The sequence below is a fragment of the Cloeon dipterum genome, chromosome 3, assembly GCF_949628265.1.
Source record: "Cloeon dipterum chromosome 3, ieCloDipt1.1, whole genome shotgun sequence".
Classification (NCBI taxonomy): Eukaryota; Metazoa; Arthropoda; class Insecta; order Ephemeroptera; family Baetidae; genus Cloeon; species Cloeon dipterum.
Genome location: NC_088788.1, coordinates 36,670,766 through 36,688,442, shown reverse-complemented (window position 1 = coordinate 36,688,442; position 17,677 = coordinate 36,670,766). Strand labels below are relative to the sequence as shown.

The following is a 17,677-nucleotide window of genomic DNA, read 5'->3' as shown; positions in this document are numbered from 1 at the left end:
CTCGCAGACCTTTATATGCGCGTCGCGTTGCATGCAGCCGAGACACACGCGCTTGTTTGTTCGTTCACCTCTCGAAATATATATATATATATATATATATATATATATATATATATATATATATATATATATATATATATATATATATATATATAAACACGACGGGGCGGGCGACGACTCCGAAAAGAAACTTGCCTAATGACAATCTGCTGGCGAACCTAGCCTTAAATCACGCAAACTTTGACACACTGTAAACCATCATTCTCTAGTGATCTTGCTGTTGTTTTCGTAATAATAAACCAATAAATTGAATTACACCAAAGAAAAAGTAGAGGTTTACAAACTTTGGGAATTATAAAAGTAAATCCTGACCTAGATTTCTGTACACAAATCTCAAAATGTTATTTAGATCAAAATTCCATCGTTGTCGTTGTAGATATTTCAACATTAAACCGGCATTTTCTGGCCAATTTAGAGACTTTGCCGTCACGAATCGCCGGCAGAGCAGTGTCTTTATTTCGGCAAGGCTTTTTGCGGCGCTGTTATGCCCTGCACGCAGCGCCCGTTCTGTGCCGTGCATGTAAACACGCGTTCCCTTCATACATATGTATATAAACGGCAGCGGCAGTGGTGCAGTTTTTGGCCAGAGACGCACTGCTGCCGCACACACATACCAATTACAGCTCTGCAGAGCAATTACACCATTTCGAATAATTGTAACTCCGCTCGTTGGTCTTGCTTGGCTGCACATTATGTGGCTTGTGATGCTCGCTAATGCTGCACAGCGGCCACTCATACATAAATGGCGCCGCACCAATGTGCTCCCTTCAATTTTTAACGAGCTGTTCGATTGATTCTGGGGATGTGTTCAGTCCCAGTTTAAAAACGTAAGTTTCCTTCCCTATAAAAGATGAATTCCTCCGATCTATTTTTCGCGGTGGAGGATCTCAAACGTCCTGATTGGCCACAAAAATGACGTATACCACCGCTGGCCAATTAGAAGTTCAGCGGTCCTCCGCCGCGCGAAAAAAAATCGCCTTTCGACTCGCTGACCACTTATAACGGGGAATTCGCCTTCGAGGGAAGAAAATTTTATGATCTTGTTGTAACTAAACAAAATGTTAGCCTTTTAAAACGCAAATTAGACCCAAGAAAAAATACTGAATTCTTTGGAGCTATCGGAAAAATGATATTTTGGTTGAAACGATGCAGATAAACTAATAGAATTCGCTCCCCCAAGGGCTGTGGAAACTCGCATTGATACGAAATAGAGCCATTAAACGCGACATTTCCGGCAATGAGAGTCAAAATCGTGGCGAATCGGTATTTCGGAGAGGCTGGTGGAGTAGCTTTAGCATAAAGACCGCGGCGCGCTGCTCTCCCTTGTTGATAGGAACGGCCTAAGCACATGCAAATTACAAGCTTGTTTACTGTAATACGACCCTTCAATCAAAGTGGCTCGTCGCGCGGCAGTTCGAGCCCCTCGGCAGCCAATCGATACCACGATGAGTTTTGCAATTTGAATCGGGGGCACGAGAAAGCAATGAGGCAATGATGAGACGGCACATAAAGCAATAATGAAAAGCACACTCGCACAGTCATAAACCGAAACGGGGCGAAAAACGGTCGTAAAAAGCGAGCGAGCGAGCGGCGAGGTTGACCTAATCTCCAAGTCAAACATTTGAAACGACGCCGGCAGCGCATTCATCATCAAAAAGAAGTTTGCTTTTCCGCGCCAGCCAGGCAGGGGCATAAGTTTGGAATCCGCACCGACCATTGTTACAGATCATGAATGCCGTTCACGGATCATTTGCCGGGCAAGTGGTCCGTCCGCACACTTTGCCTGCCCGCCTGGGCGAAAAAGAAACAAAGGCAGCGGTGCGCGGCACACAAAGCGCGCACAGCGCAGCACTCGCGCTAATGGAGGCAATTCCGAGCCTCCGCATTCCAAGACGACACTTTGCTGAATAATTTTCCGTCGCACTCGCAGCTTTTTTGCCCTGCCTGCCTGCTGCTGCTCCGATAAATAGATTTCCAGAGTAAAATGAGGCCGAGTGCTATTGTTAGGTCTTCCGTTTCACAAGCGAGCGACGAGAGACCCGCCGACCTTTGAAGACGCATTCCCTGATGTGCAAGCTCTTTGCTCTTCCTCTCTGCTCTTGTGATGTGTGCGATTGCATGTGTATTTACCTTTCAAAGAAGCGTGCGCGATTGGCTGATTGCGAGAGAGAGAGAGAGAGAGAGAGAGAGAGAGAGAGAGAGAGAGAGAGAGAGAGAGAGAGAGACCCGTGCCTGCAGAGAAATGTATTCTTGCGCGCTCGTCAAAGTTGGAAACGACGCCAAATGTAACAGAATGCACAAATGAAATTGAACTCACGGTGAACGCCGAGCCGAGAGTGCCAATAATTTCAACGTATTCTGAGAAGAGAGGTGTAGAAGACACCTTTAGAAAGATAAATCAATAATTATATACACAGCTACAGAGCATATTTAATTCAAGAGCGTTTTGCCCATTCAAGAATGATTTAAATCATCTTCAAAACAGGAATGTCAAACTGTCAAATTCCAGCTATAAATGAACAAAACTTCGAGACGGTTTAAAACATTCACTTTTTGACTTCGGGAAAGAAATTGAGGCCAATAGCGGTTGAGGGGTGAGAAGTGAGAACCCCAAAAACAATTCAGCTACTCAGGGAAGTCAAGCCAAGTCGAACGGTTTGCAGTTTTTGCATTTCCGACCCTTAGAACCCGATATTTGGCGTTCACAATATTTGCAAAAATTGAAAATTCCGGTTTTTTCGATATTAAAAATTTAATTTCTCGATCATGAAGCCGGAAACCTCCTTGAAATATTCCCACAAATTCACACGTATATTGAGACCAATTTTGAAGTGCGTTTCGGATTTTTAAAGTATATCGCTGGTTTTCAAAATCTAAAAAACGCCTGGAAATTTCAAAAAATTGTTCCTAGTGACCTTTGACCTTGACCGATGACCTAAAATTTAGTGTCCATTTGATCGGACACTTAGCTTTAAAAACACAAGATTGTGATGAAATACAAAAACAAGGTTATTTTTTCAAAATTTAACAACTTATTAGTTCATAAGTCAGTTCAAGCAGAATTTGAAACATATTATTCAAATGAATGAAAGGATAAATTTTCATGAGGGAGAGTAGCGGAAATTAGGATAGAATTGTGAAGCTGGCTGGGGCTGATGGTTGGCGACCCATTTTTCACGATTCACCCGGCATAAATCTGGCTCTTTCAGCATACCTGGTGCAGCTCGTCGCGGCATAGTATCAGCGGAGAGGAAAGGAGGAAAGGAAGATGCATATCAAAGCCGTCATCAAACGTGGAGAGGAGCAAAGAAGAGCGCGCGAGAAATGAAGGGGGAACGAAGGCGCGCACGGTGGCGAACTCAAACAGAGAGAGAGAGAGTCAGGTGGCACGCCACGCGCGCTGTGTGCATGCATAAAAATGTGAATGTATTATCTGCTAACAGAGAAGGCGAAATTTATGCTAACTGTGCTCCTTTTCTCTCTCATTTCCTCCCATATTTCAACATTTGTTCAACTTCCGTGCCCCGAGCAGCCCCGTAATCACACGCCTCAATTTTTGTATGCAGCGCGCACGGTTCGAGCGAAATGTGCTCCTCCGAGCAGCTCATATAATGCATAATATATTTAAAATGCACGGCGCTGAGGCATCACACTGCTGGCAATAAAAATAAATTTCCAGCACCGTGGGGCTGCTCATTCTTCTCGCTCGCTCGCTCGCTCGCAAGGTATGTGTGTGTCTATGTAAATGCGTTATAAATTAGCCTGTCAGATAAGTGAGACAATTAAAGAGCGCATTAGCATTCATAATGCAGCACCCGACTCTCCTAGAAGAAACGCCGCCTTTTCTATCTCGGCGAGAGCGCCTGCTGCGCGACTGGAATCCGTCGCACGCGGCAAAAAGTCCGCTTGCTTTATTAAAAATTCATAGCGACTTTGTACGTCTCAGTCTGTAGAGGAATTTAGATTATTTGAATAATTTCTAAACTGCTCGTGCTAAATATAAAATATTCGAATCCAGCTATTTTCGCCATGAAAGATTTATCGAGCTTTTGGAATTTATTTTGGCCTCGTCAAGTGATCAAAGACTGCTCCATTGGCAAGGCTTAATCGGCAGTGAACTATCAGGACCTTCATTCGTCTTTCCTCTCACCGAATCGAGATTATTTTCGCCACGAATTGCGCCATCAGCGAGGCTGTTCGACTCGAATATTGATTCATGAGACATAATTTTCTCAGGCCAAGCGAACCCGACCGAGAAATCAATCGTAAATCAGTTACTCGCTCAGTCAGTCCATCTGCTTGCTGGATCGAGCCACTTTCCTTCCATCTCGCAGCAGCCTGATTTGTGGCCCCATTTTCCCCCAGCCAAACCAATTTCACGCAATATTTTCGGCGTGGTGCTACGTGCATAGCAGTCGACACACTCTGGGGCCTTGCATCAGATAAGAAGAAAGAAGTCCCGCCGATATGAAGGGCTCACGACGGGAACAAAAGGCGCCTCTGGCAGTGCCCCCATTCTCTCTCTCTCTCTCTTTATTTAGTTACAAAACAGGGTGTGCCCGGACGTTTTGCTTTCCTTCCGTCCTCGGAAAATAAGAGAGAAGAGGAAAATCTCGAAGCTCCCCATATTTCCAGCGAGAGATAGCCGCACGTGGCGTGTGCGTGCATGTCTCCCGCTCGCCGTCGAGGAATGCTCCGAAAACGAGTTAGGCAACGAGTCTGTTATCCGTGCGGCGCGGGCTGCATACGCGAGTCCCGATGAGCCATTAGTCTTCTTTTCTGTCGAATAGCAAAATAACGATTTCATTCTGACAGATGAATGAGCGATTACATCGATGCGGATGCATTTTTATGCTCCATCCAGTTGAACGATTTTCTCCTCTCTGATCAAAGAGCACTCTCGCTGTTTGCTTTGTTCGGCGGGCGCACAATGCATTCCGGATTAATCTCGAGGGAATACATCACAACACATGAAAATTCAATTTTCTCTCTGCATGCCTGCGACTCGACGCAGGGGGCCGTAAAGATCCTGCTTCGTATTATTTTCTCGTCAATTTGCCGCACAGCAAGGACCGCAGAGCCGACTCGATTTGACTTGTACCGCAAATTTATGCCAAAAGCTGATAAATGCAGGCACGTACTTTATAGGCGATTGTAAATAGCGAGTTGTAAAAGTGCCAGGGTGTACGTCTCGCGAAGATAAAACCCGGGAGCAGTAAAAGCAAAAAGGCCATTTAATTCTGCCGGCATTTTTAAATGATTAAATGCACGTAAGAGCGTCCAGCAGCCACGAGTTACTGCCGTTCTAAATTTTGTCACCGAGTGTAGCAGTGGCAGCAGCAGAAAATAAAACAGTACACACATGCCCAGGACGATAAAAGTTGTATTATTTTAATAACTCTTTTGTGTAATAGGAGGCAGCGAGCTGAAAACACATAGACACACACACGCCTGGCGCCTTCATGAGCTTTTATTAGAGTTAGTTCAGCCATAACAGAATGAAAACGTGCACCCCGCCCGGCCAGCCAGCCGGCATCGCGCGCCCCGGCTGCAAAGAAAAACACGGAACTCGTTCGCTCGGCTACAACAACAACAACTCCGCTGCGGTCCAGATAATGCAGTTAGTTAGCAACTTGGCCCCGCCACCACCGCATTTATAGCTGCTGCTTCCGCGCGCCTTTATCAAATTTCAGGCATATTGGTTCGTCGTTTTTAGGCCCCAGCTATTTTAATTGTTCCGAGAACTTGCCGCTGTTTATGATTAGATAATCTTCCTGTGGAGAGATCGTTATGTAGTTTGTTGGCGCAAAACTCTCTCTACCAACTCTTCGTGTTCCCTAGTGGATCTAGAATGGCGGTGGTTATGAAGTTTAATCTAATTTGCAACTTAAAGGATCAAATTACAAAAAACTGCGTCCCCTTTCACCATCAGAGGAGTAGAAAACTCGTTTCCAAATAAAAAAAGATAAATCGCTTTTTAAAACGATATTTTTGGTGATTTATATTCGATTAATTTTAATTTCCCGTGCTAAAAACCGTCTTTGACGAAGCATCTGGCACACCAATTGGTTCTTGAGGGCCGAATTAGGTAAAGTGGATATTTCAAAAAGTCCAGCGTGACGTGCAAACTCTTTTTCCCGCCAAAACAATACGAACGTTTATGCGAGAAGTGCGTATCCGGCAGAGCTGGCTGGATGTGACAAAGAAGTCATTCCTACAGGCGGTCTCTCTGCAAGTGCTCAAACCGGTTCTGACGCATGCGCACTTCTCCCATTCATATTGTTTTGGCGGAAAAAACGTTCACATGTCGCGCTAGACTTTTCTGTCGGAAAAATATCCACTTTACCTAATTCGACCCTCAAGAATCGATTGGTGGGCTCAGAAACTTCGTCAAAGACTGTCTTTAAACAGATAATCATTGAAACGATAAAATCGTTCGATATTTTGTCGTTGATTTAATCGATACAGTCGTTATCGCTTGAACAATTTTAATTTTTGACTAGTTTTAATTAGATTTAGAGATTATATTTATTTATGTTAAAAAAAACTGTTGCCACAAAATAAAACATCTCATATATAGGAACGAGATTCTCGAATTTGTTTTTAGAAGGTCAATCATACAAAATCCCTAAAATGCTATGCTTTCCAACAAGTTTACCCTTGCTGTTTGCTTTTTCGAGCAAACTGGACTGGCCTATTTCTCATAAACGATAGCCTGGCCGGATAGAGCCTTGTTGCGGTTGCACACATTCATCCACGTCGTGGCAGGCGTCGAGATAAGCGGATCTAGCTGCGAATAGAGCGGGCGAAAGTGTCCTGAAAGCTAATTAACAAAAAACAAAAGATGCCTGCGTCAATGATGGCGATAAATTATACGATTATTTGCGCGGGTGGCGCGCGATGGAGATTTATCTGCGGCGTCGGCAGCCATTTATATCTGTTTACTCGCAACTTTTCATTCCCGGCCAACGCGCGCCTTTGTTTGGCAATTCCTTTGAAAAAAGCGCGGCGGCAAGCAAGGAAAAATGACCGTGCCACCCAGCATAAGAGAAGGGCATAAATCTAAAGTGCGCGCCGAGTATCGCTGCTGCTGTGTCATAGAAACGCGAGAGTCGACTGAACTGAAAGCCAGAAACTGCCGTGCTGCTTTATGTAGCGGCACCGCACTGGCTCAAAATATGGCCGCCTAGCGCCTAATAGGCCAACACTGGATTTTGTCGGCGAGATAAAGCCGAGGATTGAACGCAATTGTTGCCATGGCGAACAAGAGGAACAAGTTGCGCGCGTAACGTCTTTTATTCCGCCGGCATATTGACCGAGTCGGCAGTAACTAGGGACGAGATTTCCTTTCTCTATTTGTGCTGCGCCAAGTTTACGACCCTTCATTACCATCAAACTTATTGCATGATCAAACTTCTCGGATTTCCTTGAATTATTAATACAGACAATGCCAAATCAACTAGGAGAGGATACATAAAGAGGAAATCAATCATGTGATATTTGCAGGCTCATAAATTTCATGAGCTGAGGAGAAGAGCAGCTCAGCTATTGGCCCGGAAGAAATAAAAGCAAAACAGTTTGCGTGCTCGGTCGCCGTTTTGGCAAATTTCTGCTTAATCTATAATCGTATTAACTCGAGTCGAGCTTGCTGATTTTTTCCGCGATTCAGCACAAGCCTAGAACATAAGCATCCATCCATCCATTCAAGCGGCGGAAATGCTCAGCCGACCATGTATTTCGTGCGGCGTGCACGCAAGACCGCGCCGGCGAATCGTGGAAAAGAATAAGAAGGATGAATTTGGAAATAAATTATTCATTTTTTCGCGAGAAGGGTTCATTTTTTATCCGCGATGAAAGTTCGCTCCGCAGAACTCGGTGCATTTATTAGATGAATTTTCTGCTGGAAACTTGGCCACCAGAGGAATAATCTACCTTACATTGCGAAAAGAATGAATTTTTCTAAAGTTTATCACTGCTTGGGGAGCTGTCAATTTGCCTAGTTCGAAAACTGGGGGAAAGAAATACGCAATTATACTGTAAGTAAACGTCTTTGTATTTTGGGATATAATCTTGGCACCATGAATTTGGCAATGGAATTCCATTTTTGACGGTGTTTAATTAGGATATGCAGCTAAATCATTCGGTCAACAATTCGAAAATCGGCGGAAACGTAAAACCTTTGGCGGTTTTTGGTTAAACCTATCAAAGAGCGCCGGCGACCAATCAGCTGGTGTAAGACTGAGATAGCAGCGACACACGACACAGTGGCAGCCAGCGCAATTAAGGCCGGCAGTTTTCCACTTCTTTTAGTTTCCTTCGATTTATCTGCTCATTTTAATAGTTTGGAACTTCAATGTCCAAAAATAGACATTAACCTACATCAAAGTTTGCTGAGGATCAGTTTGTCATCAAATTAATCGAAGCCCTTCTAGGAAGCGAGCGCTTTTGCCGGCTCGACGCGCGATAATTAAGACCCGCCAGCCGAGCGTGTGTGTTCCAGCGGGGACCGTAAGTCTGCCAGTCAAGTGCACACACACACAAGATGTTATACGTATATTTTCCATCGACAAACACACACACTCTCTCTATGTGTATCGATTGGCGAGGAAGAGTCCCTAAAGTGCACATACACACTCACCCAGAGGCTGCGGCCAAAATGCTCTCGCGCGCGCTCCAAAGTCGGCCGGCTGGCCGGCCGGCGGTCCAAGTTTGTGGTGAGGCAGTTAGCGCCCGCCGACTTCTCGTGCAATATCGCAGCGGACGGCAGGGTGGAGCTGCTATACCAACTGGACGCGCGCCCTGCGAGACAAAAAACGGAAACAAACTTTTTATTTGATACGTCTGGTGTAACAAGAAACCATCTCGCCTGCTCTCGGCGGGCAATATGGCCGCGAGAGCAGCAGGAATTTAATATAAACAGACCAGCCGGGCTGAATTTATTGTTTCGCTTTTTTGACAGAATAATGTAGTGTGCGAGTGCGCGCGCCCTGGTGCTAGTTGAATTGCCATTATACAATTGCCAGACTATCCCTGGGCGCTTTCGGCTGCAATTTAAATTGTAAAAGCGGCGAAGAGCTCTCGCCGAGTGTCTGCTGGCACTTTTCTTTTTCGCTCTCGAATAAAAACTATGTGTATATACGAAACGCGAGCTGGCAACGGCTTTCCGGCCAACTAAGTTTGGATTTTAATTGCCGTCTGTAATTGGCAGCTCACTCGGAAGTTTATAGTTTAGCCGCGGCGTCGACGCGCTCAAACGGATTGAATAATACTTTTAAGGGCTCTCGGCCAACCAGGCGAAAAAGTCTCTGGCCAATGCAGCGCCGAAACAGCTTCTCCTTCAAACCATTTATAAAATTACGGGAAATCAGGCAGAAAAAAATTGGAAAAATGTTGGAAAATGATTAATTGTTTTGAGGAAATTTCATTTTTTTCATTATTTTGACAAATGGGAAAATAAGATATTATGGAAAAGCAGACTTATATAATTTCTAAGAGCATTTTAAATTTAAATTAAAATAGTTACAAGCAGTTTAAGCTGGCCACATAAAAAGGAAATTATTGATTTTATCAATTTTTTGCTTCTATCCAATCCGAATATTTTCGGATTTTTAATTTAAATTCATTTCATTTTTACTCTATAGCGTTCGAAATAAAAACTAAAACTTTCCCACTCCCATTTCCTATTGTGAGCATACCCAGGGAAATAAATACACATTGCCTTTTCTCCCTGAGCGCAGAGTGCATTAAGAATTTAGCAATTTAGCGAATGCATGTGTGTGGGAAAAATTGAAAGGCAGCGAGATTAAGTAATAGGGCCAGTGCCGTCGAGATACATTCCGCAGCCCGCGTGGCTGCAATATCTGCGAGTCATCCGCGCGATTAATTCCTCGGGGGCGGCGGTGGCGGTCTCCGCATTGACACCCATGCATAATGCAGGAGCGCTCCGGACACAGAGAGCCAGAACGTCGCCGAACGGGCGCATTTGCGGCTGCGTGGCCCGCATTCGTGCATCCTGTTGCAGTCGGGCCACCGCTTTGATGCAGCACCACGCCATGCATTAATAAGAGCACAACTGTCAGCACCCACTCAATCCACTCGGCTTTGTTACTGACCGCAGGCCCACTGCGACTAATTGCGAGTGCCTCCCGATTCGTGCCAAACTAGACGGCCAATCGAAACTGTGCAAAATATTTAAATATACATAAACAGTTACAGATTTGCTTTTTATTTAGTGTCTTTTAATTATATTTACTCTCGCAATAAATTAACATTAATCTAGATTCCATAGGCAACCGAAGAAGACGATTTAAATATTTTTTCCTCGTAATTTAATATCAATAAAATTGGATGTCAAGTTTGAGAAATTGAGCTGTTATTTGGTGTTTGGCAAGCTGTCTATCCTTCATAAAATTCGGTATTTGGTGTTTCATGAGCGCGTGATGTTTTACGCGTCAGATGCACGCGAATTAAGTTTTACGACCGCTTCGTGCAGCGCATTTGAAATCAGTTTGGAGTGTTGTGTGCGATAATTCCGGGGGTGAGAGCATTAACGCGTGCAATTTGCGCGGTGCAAGTGCCAAAAGTAGCACCTAGGGGACGGCCAAGCAATATTCTGCACGAACGGGCGCGCGTGTACGTCTCCGCAGCACGCGCGGGATGACTTCATGCTCACCCCATTTATTGCAAGTGGCGTTTTATTCAAATCTCTGATAATAGTGCAGGGGCAGGGGGAGAGTACCTCTATGCACCCCTTTCCGAGCCAGCCTGCAATTTATTGCGAGCGTTTTTAATTAGATTTTTTGCACCCGACGAGCATAATTAGAAAAAAACGGGGTTGCTGCACTGCTTTCATAAACAGCGTGATGGTATTTATCATCAGAAGTGGGGAAAGACGCATTATTACGGAAATACACCGAGATTAACACGCGGTGCGAGAATGTACAGTCAGCGTTTTAATTTGTTCCGGCACTAAACTAAGTCCCCTTCTTTAGAACGAGATTGCGTTTTGAAAATTCAGTTGCTTCATGAATTGCATACAAATGCGTGCGCCTCTGGTTGCAATTTACGTTTAAAAAGCTCGTCAAGAATTTTTTTTATTTCCACCCGTTTAATTCCCACGGAATGTTTTAAACCTGAGAAAATTTCTTTTCATGCATCATGCACAAAGCGCACTTACTCGCAAAGGAAGGCACACAACTTTTAAGAAGATTATTAGGTCCTCCAAAGTGCGCTGTGGCGGTGGCGCGATTCAGAGCTCTTTCTTTCATCATTTCACATTCAATTGCTGCGGCAGCCAAAACTCAAACACAAGAGCTTTGCCGCTGCCCAAATAAACGCACATAAGAGTGAGTCAGAGAGAGAGAGAGAGAGAGAGAGAGAGAGAGAGAGAGAGAGACTGACAATGCACTCACGAGACGAATTCGGCGGCGGCTTCGCGGCGGGAGAGCAGAAGTAGAAGAAGAAGAAGGGTATCACGTTCCGCCCTACGGATCGTAATAATCTCCCTTAATGTTTGCCCCTTTAAGTCTTCAAATCTGCACCGATAGAGATGGTGAACAACAAGGAGAAGACGCCCTTCAATGCTGCTCTGTGTGCGCGCACTTCCGCGACACGCACGCAAAGGCGCAGGAATCCGAGGGGCCTGCCTGCCGGGTATCAAAAGTCTTCCTTTCCTCCTGCAAAACGCTTCCTCGCTCGCAGCACAAATCCGTGATTTTGCCATTTTGCGCTGTAAAAGTAGAGTGGCTTCTTGCGATGCTGCCGAGAAATGGATATAGCGTTAAGAGGAAATACGAAGCGGCTGACACTCCGTTTCAAAGGGGTGAGCTTCCGTCTGATCCACTTTTCACAGATTTCTCGACTGCAACGTGTAACGCGAGAGCACCAGCTTAATCTCAATATCCATTTCACACGATTTGTCCCATTCTGCTGTGATTTGAGTAAAGAAAAATGTTGAATTAAACCATTATAGCGTTCATAAGTCGGGATTTGATGTGTACGCTTGACTTCTTCGCTTCAAGTTCCGTGATTTGCTGCAAGTCGTCGCTCTACATAGAAAAGTTGACTGCAAGAGGAGCCTTTGCGCAATTTTCCAGCTGCAATTACCAAAGACTCGTGTTTCTGGCACAAGCCTCGCTCGCTCTCTCCACAGCAAAAAGCTCAATCTCTTGAAACTTAGCTCTTATTCCGACGAGCTACGCGGACAATGGCAACTGCTCTGCGGAGTCTCATTTATCACTCGCGAATCAAAACAAGTGGCAGACACTGACAAATAGTTTCAAAGTTGCATCAACAAACACTTCATTCCGCCTTCAAGCGCGAGGCAAAAACACTGCGTGTATTTAATAAGTGGCAAGCAACCCGACACATCTCGAAATTATCGCTACAAGCCAGCGCATCTGCTAGCGTAATGAACAGCAGTCTCGGAGAAAGTGCATTTTTTTAATCCTCACAGCTGAAATGACGGAAGCATAAACCAGGACAGTAATAATTTTTGCTGTTGTTTTAACCATTTGGGGTTTCAGAGCGCATCATATAACGCAAAGAATGCACGGTGCAAGCAGCCGATAACTTATTGTAATCAAACGGTGGCGACATCTGTTTCCCAACTGGTTAAAAAGGTACTGCGAATTTATGGTAATTTATTTTACTTCCATAAAAGCTCAATGTACGAAATTAAAAAAAGCCAAAATGGTGTAGTGCCTCCACCTGACCAGATTTGGTCGAACCATCAAACTTCCTGATCGATTTGGTAAACCTACGTAGACTTCCAGTCATCCACCCCGGGGCTAGTGTAGTGCCTCCACCTGATGGTGTTAACCTTTACCCTGAAGTTCACCTGTGCGCCCATGCGCACGGCAAGTATTGTGATAAAGGTGATTATTCCCAATAGATCAGCCGAGCGTTAAGCAGCTACGTGTTAACGCTCGCAAGAGGCCAATAAAATTCAGTGCATCTCGCACGCCTTACGCTGACCTTGCCTGTAATATTTCTGGTGTGAATTAATATTGCACTCGCCTCTTAAACTGACCCGACCCGTTTTCCCGGGTTCAATCTCGAGGAACCAATAAAATCTGGTATCCAAACCATTTGAGGGAATTTGTCTCTTCGTTTCCCCATAATGGTTATAAAACTAATAAATAAATTATAAAATTTGATGTTTTTAAATAAATGCCAAAAATGTTGTGTTATATTGTTAACTTTATTAATATAGCCATCAAATTAAAAAATAATACCTTATAATTCTCAAGGAAATTGCTAATTAAAATTAATCAATAGATAAGTAATTAACCAGCAAGTTGCAGAGGCCACGAACCACTGAGCGCCTGATTGAATTAGCAGCAGGGTTTTGTCGCTAAGAGCATGCAGGGCTGCTCCGGGCGTCGGGAGGCACGCAAATCCGTGCACCTGCTTGGCCATCGTGTGCGCCGCCTTTTAATCAGTGTGTCCGTCGTGCGGCCCACTTCAAAGGCCGTTGTAGCACACCTCGGTGCTACGAGCAGCGTAGTTAATTACTAATTAGCCTCGTGGTGCAGTGGAACACGACACCAAGCGCCGCGCACATGCAGCCAGCTCGGTGCAGGAGGCGTCGCGTGCGCCGCCTTGTTCCGCCGCCGTACAAGTGTCGTTACTGTTATTAGTGGCTGCTGCTGGGAAAAATTAACACGGCGCGCGATTTTAATTAAGAGTGATGCCGCCGACATCTTGCATCATCATCCCCGGCCGGTCGCCGCGCCGTCGCTGCCGGGAATTGGGTTAACTGATATTGATGATGAGCAACGCGCGGCAAATTGCACATTTTCCCTCCTCCTCATCTCGAGAATTTCGCTGCTGAATTAAGACTTTTGCCACGTTTAATGAGATTTCTGGTCGTGATTAACGTTTTCGACACGTCAATTCTGGTGCCACTGACAAATCAGCACTAAAATGTAGCAAGCTGTTGATTAAAAGAACGAAATTAATTGAATTCTTCATTTTTAACTGTCGTTGAAGAGTGAAAATCACAGGTTGTACAGCCAAATTTGAGGTCGTCGGTCAAGGTCAAAGGAAACCAATGCACATTTTCGAAAATTTCCGGGTGTTTTTTTTGGATTTTGAATTTAAAAATCGGAAACGCCCCTCAAAAGTGGTCTCAGGGTACGTGTGAACTTGTGTGAAAATTCTAAGGTGGGGTGTTTGGCCTCGTTTTCATAAAAATCAATTTGGAATTTCGAAAAACACATGAAAAAATCAATTATTGCACCTAATCTCGGGTCCTAATCGTCAGAAATGCAAAAACTGCACACCGTTCGACTTGGCTTGACTTCCCCTGGTGAGCTGAATGGATTTTCGGGTGCTCACCCCTCAACCCCCAACTCTTATTGGCTATAATTTCATCCACCGATTATGTTAAGTCGTAGCGATATTTTGTTCATTTAAATCTTAATTTGAACAGAGGTAGAGGGTAGAAATGCATGAATATTTTACATCGGCACTTCAGGATCGATAGAAAGCCGCCACCGCTGCCACAGAAAACTTGAGCGACATGCAAAACCAATTGGCCGTTGCCGCAATTCGGCATGCAAATTGCACGGCCTTGTCAATTAAAACTCGTGTCGCAGGCCGCGTGTGGACAAAAACAAGAAACAATAATTAGCCGCCGGTCGATAAACATCAGCCGAGTGTGTGTTTTAGCGGGATAGATCGGTTTAGCATGACACCTTCCAGCCGGGCTCTTGCAGCGCCGACGGAAAATTATTGGACGGGGCGTGTTTGTTTGCCCGTCTCGCACTCAGGTACGTTGTCGACGAATTTCGCACTGCCATTTCACTCTGCGGCCGTGAGAATAAACATGTCACTCGCAGCGTTGCACCTCGATTTGGAATAACATGAAGTGTGTGATACGAAAAACAAAAAATTTTAATAATGCGCACGCGGTCATAAAGATTACGTAACGTAGAGCACTTGAGTGTAAGTGGTCGCAACACAACGAGATTTATTACACCAGCATTAACAAAGTTTCTATTATATGATCGTCGCACTCACGACTTTGTAAGAAAACATTCCGCGTGCATGCCTCTTATTAAAACACAGGAAAAATTTGGTGTGCTCTTTCGTGTCTGCGATCGCACGCACATGGCCGCTCTCATCCTTTCTTGTCGGACAAAGTACGAGCTCCGGTGTATAAATTTGAGCGAAATCTAACCGACGTTTTATGGCGCGGTGCATGCGAAATTTCACCCTGGCCGCAGCAAGAGCAATAATAAAGTTAAAACCTGACGCCACGCACACCCGTGTACATACAAAACGCGGCCGACACGAAAGCGGCGTGTTCGCCTCGACACAAAGAGCCCTTTCTTTCCCAGTCAGGGGTGTCGCTCCCCCCCACCCCCGTCCCATGTGTGTGTGTGTGCATGTGAGTGTGTGCCGGGGCGAACTATTTTATTTCTAAAGGCGTCGGCGGTACATTCATGCCAGGGTTAATGCGCGCACGGCAATTGCGCGCGCGAGAGGAGATAGCACCACCGGCCTGACACGCTTTTGCCTGCGCCTTTTCAGAGCCCCACGTCCGCGTGTGTTTTGTGTTTATAAATTAATTTCTCCCTGCTCCCTCTGCTTTCTGTGCGGCACTAAATTTTCGCTGTTTTATCGCTGGAATAATAATTCAGCGTTTTACCGAATAATTTCGTACGACGTCTCGTTAATCATTTCTGTATTTCCGCAGTTTTTCGATTAGCTCGCGTGGAAATTTGTGAATAAATAAAAAAGAAATAAATTCGTTGGATTGTTTTAGAAGGCAAACACGCGTGATTAAAATTCCCTTCTGGCATGGAAGCTAGTACAAAATAGCACAAAGCTCTGGAGAAGATGCCATTTATGATTGAAACTTATGTTTTAAAGTAAGCCGATAAAAAAGTTTATACGCGGCAAACTTCCTAGCTACCTCGGCCGTAGTCACTTCACTGGAAAGAACAGCAAACCCTCATTCAGCAACTTTGGATAAAATGACACACACGCGAAAGTTTGCGAGAAAGAGAATTGCAGCATTATTACAACGTGCAAGAAACTTGCTCTACGTGGTCATCCCTGGACCCTCTCAATCAGTTTCTCCCCAACCCCCACCCCCGGCCTCAACTAGCGCAGCGGTTGTCGAGTGTGTGCACAAGACGTACAACTTGGGGGTGGAACTGCCCAGCTCAGCGAGCGAATTTGCGAATCCCAGTGGCTCGAGAGGTCCTCCACGTTTGCTTTTTTAAATACGCAGCGAGCGACCAACTTTACGTACCCCCACCTCTCAGGGGTTTCCAAGGGCTAGGGCCGGCCTCGCCCTAGTCCATATTTTTGCGCGGCGGCGGCGGCATTTCCGTGAATTATCTGCTGCAGACACAGCCGCTATCTAAGAGAGAGAGAGAGAGAGAGAGAGAGAGAGAGAGAGAGAGAGAGAGAGAGAGAGAGAGAGAGAGAGAGAGAGAGAGAGAGAGAGAGAGAGAGAGAGAGAGAGAGAGAGAGAGAGAGAGAGAGAGAATTATTCCTCTCGTACATGTTTAGTCGAGGAGCAGGAAAGCAAGGTGTATATACACGGAGAAGGAAGCGGCTGGTGTGCATAATGTATGAGAATGTGTGTGTGTAGCTCGGCCTCAATACAATTGTGCCGGAGACCGCAGCCCCCACAGGGCCACCGTCACTTCACCTCTACATATATTACGGACGAATCTTGATATGCCCCTCTCCAACTTTGTGCCGCACCCTCTTGTGTTGTGCCCCGGCCAACCTACTCGTCCGGCGTTTTGCTAAACATCCTGCCGGCGAAATTGAATGTAATCGTACTTTATTAGGTCGGCCGTGCACGGAAAAGTTGGCGCGAGTCGCACTAAATTTGAGCTGCTATGCTGTGGTGTTGGGGCAAAGTTTCGCAATACCAGACGCTCTCTCTCTCTCTCTCTCTCTCTCTCTCTCTCTCTCTCTCTCTCTCTCTCTCTCTCTCTCTCTTGCTCTCTCTCCAGTCGGCAAAATCAAACTTGCATCCATGGAGTTTAGGTAACAAGTTCTGCGCTGCTAAATTTGGTTTAGGAGTTACTTATGAGTAATCTCATATCATTTTAAAGAGTTAAATGCAAAAGTAAGGCTCATTTGGCTGCCAAGGAGATTTTTCTAATTCGGATTCACGCGAAGCGCAGATATGGCGTCTGGTAGAGTACGATGGGAAAGTTCAAAACTTACAATGAAATTGGCTTGGAAAAAATACTCGTTATAATACCGTCAGCACAATGAATATTTTTGTTGTTACTTCTTTACTAACAGCTGATTAGCCGGTAATTGACGAATCAACCGTTGGATGGCACATCAGGATAATGGAAATGTTACAAAATACGCGGGAATGAAATTATTAAGCCAGCACGCCTCTTTTTTGACGCTTCTTGAATGGCCGCTGGACATTCTCCTGATTGGCCTCCATTATTTCGACGCCATATTGACTTCTGACCGGCGCGAATCAACACAGATCGCAACACGGACCCCGGTGCTTCCCTATAATTATAGTGATTAGTTTAGCCTACACCCGGCAGAAAGATAAGTTGTAATCCTGAATCTGCTGGCTTGGCTGTTGCTGTATTGTACCAAAGCACATACTTATTTACAT

General features: G+C 45.1%; 1 protein-coding gene across 6 annotated transcripts in view; it reads right to left on the bottom strand.

Moving 5' to 3' along the window:
• Positions 1-17,677, bottom strand: part of LOC135941461 (uncharacterized) — a 155,009-nt gene that overhangs the window by 39,549 nt on the left and 97,783 nt on the right. For 5 of the 6 annotated variants that reach the window (XM_065487013.1, XM_065487016.1, XM_065487018.1 and 2 more), the window contains one exon: positions 8,699-8,859. The exons of the other annotated variant lie outside the window; for it this stretch is intronic. The gene's annotated coding sequence lies outside the window, so the exon portion shown is untranslated. The remainder of the gene's footprint in view (positions 1-8,698; positions 8,860-17,677) is intronic. 6 annotated transcript variants of the gene reach the window in all.